This window comes from Leptidea sinapis, chromosome 45 (assembly GCF_905404315.1).
Source record: "Leptidea sinapis chromosome 45, ilLepSina1.1, whole genome shotgun sequence".
Lineage (NCBI taxonomy): Eukaryota > Metazoa > Arthropoda > Insecta > Lepidoptera > Pieridae > Leptidea > Leptidea sinapis.
Window position 1 is genome coordinate 8,929,855 of NC_066309.1, and position 2,500 is coordinate 8,932,354.

The following is a 2,500-nucleotide window of genomic DNA, read 5'->3' on the forward strand; positions in this document are numbered from 1 at the left end:
AGTAAGTAAGTACGTAAGTAAGTAAGTAAGCAACTAAGTAAGTAAGTAAATAGGTAAGTAAGTAAGTAAGTAAGAAAGAATTACGTTTAAAGATATTTATTTCTCATTAAAAACATAATATTGTCACTTACATGAGAACATAAAAATATGATGTAATAATTTATCCGCCGTTCTTTAGATGTTCAGTACATACATGTTACACATTATAGTACTTATTCTTCTTCACAAAATTTAAGATTACACACTTTTACAGGGCACTGTCACATAACAAACAATTTCAGACATGTGTTTTATAAAAACTTTGAAACAATATAGTCTGATAGGTCACGTTTAAATGTTTTTAGTGACCTAATCTTTTTGAGAGATGAAGGTAGACTATTAAAAAGTGGTGCGCCCTCGTAAATAAACATACGCTTGCCGTAATTTGTTCTTGTCTTAGGTAGTATCAAGTAGCTGGCTCGTCTCGTGCTGCGTTTAGACGTTTACATGTTTAGTTTGGGTGAGTAAGATTGATGTATGATAAGAATTTTGATTTGATTTGAAATATATTTTTTTTTGGAGGTTTTTTATTTGGTTTCGGAGGGAAAATGAAATGTACGTGTCGCGCGTTTATTACTGAACATTATCGTACTCGTTATTAATAAAGTAAAAAAAAAAAAAAAAAAAAAAAAAAAAAAAAAAAAAAAAAAAAAACGATTTTTTCTTCGAAGCCGCAATGCATATTCAAAATTATGTTATTAATAAATAGTAAAATCAAATCAAAATCACTTTATTCACATATCAGAGAGTTTACACGTTCATATCGTTCGCGTGCACCACACATACGGCAGTCGGCGTCGAGAGTCGAGTCCGTAGCGAACGGTTCGCGACGCCGAATTCAACGCCGCTCAAGTTTTTTCTTGTAAAAAGAGTGAAAAACGCACGCGACAAAAATACAAAAACGCGCACAACACCAACCACCCCCAGCCACAACAACTGCTGCTGTTTTATTATTCTCGTCGTCGTCATCGTCATTCATATTTTATTTAATATATATTTATATTTGAGTAAGTTTGTGAATGCGCGCGATGATAACGACGATGATATAATAACAATACGGTTGTTGGTACTCTCGGGGCAGAGAGCTGGTGTGTCTGTGTCTGTGTTTGTGTCGCGCGTTGTTTTATATGTTCTTTTTTTACAATATAAAAAATGAGACAGACTCACCGCGCTGTGTCGATCGAGCGTTTTCGAGTTTCCCTATGCGGATGATATTTGATTTGGTGATTTGAAAGGTTTTTTGTGATTTCGTTTCTCATAATTCCTCTCTTCACTCTCTCTACAGTATCATACGCTGCGGCGATCCTCGTCACGTTGAAAGCGATCGTGTAAATTTTTTGCGCGCACCAAGACGCCGACTGGGCTTCGACGGTTTCCCTCTGTTAAGATTTTTAACGTGAGGGCCCGCAAGCCGGAACGCGTCGCGCATTTCACGCGTGCGAGACGTTCACGCTCCTCTCAAGCACCGGGCGTCGATCCGATTTGTGATCACGACGTGTACCGATATTAATACGTTGATACCGCTTCTATTGCGTGTCATCATTTTTATTATTACCCGAAGGGACTCTCGTTACTGAACTTTCATAACATACAATCGGCCCATCGCCGATTTATGATTCGTTCAACGCGCACCGTATGCCTTTGAGATATATAGTATACAGTGCGCGAACGGATATCTCACGATATGTTCAAGATGTCATAGTCGCGACGCCCTAAGGGGAGATCGCGACGCATGACGCGCTGAGCGCGACAACAATCGTTGTTTGCAGCAGCTCCCTGGTTGATCCTGCCAGTAGTTATATGCTTGTCTCAAAGATTAAGCCATGCATGTCTCAGTGCAAGCCGTATTAAGGCGATACCGCGAATGGCTCAATATATCAGTTTTGGTTCCTTAGATCTTACTCAGTTACTTGGATAACTGTGGTAATTCTAGAGCTAATACATGCAATCAGAGCTCTGACCAGTGATGGGATGAGTGCTTTTATTAGATCAAAACCAATCGACGGAGGGCCTCGCGTCCGAAGTCGTTAATTTTGATGAATCTGGATAACTTTTGCCGATCGCATGGTCGTAGTACCGGCGACGCATCTTTCAAATGTCTGCCTTATCAACTTTCGATGGTAGTTTCTGCGACTACCATGGTTGTCACGGGTAACGGGGAATCAGGGTTCGATTCCGGAGAGGGAGCCTGAGAAACGGCTACCACATCCAAGGAAGGCAGCAGGCGCGCAAATTACCCACTCCCGGCACGGGGAGGTAGTGACGAAAAATAACGATACGGGACTCTTACGAGGCCTCGTAATCGGAATGAGTACACTTTAAATATTTTAACGAGGAACAATTGGAGGGCAAGTCTGGTGCCAGCAGCCGCGGTAATTCCAGCTCCAATAGCGTATACTAAAATTGTTGCGGTTAAAAAGCTCGTAGTTGCATTTGTGCGCCGCGCTGTCGGTGCATCGCA

General features: G+C 41.0%; 1 non-coding gene across 1 annotated transcript in view; it reads left to right on the plus strand.

The window, feature by feature from the left end:
• The first annotated feature begins 1,812 nt into the window (after window positions 1-1,812).
• The window catches only part of LOC126977669 (small subunit ribosomal RNA), a 1,906-nt gene continuing 1,218 nt past the window's right edge, over window positions 1,813-2,500 (plus strand). The window contains exon 1 of the ribosomal RNA XR_007732343.1: window positions 1,813-2,500. This exon is cut by the window's right edge and continues 1,218 nt beyond it. This is a non-coding gene — a ribosomal RNA (small subunit ribosomal RNA).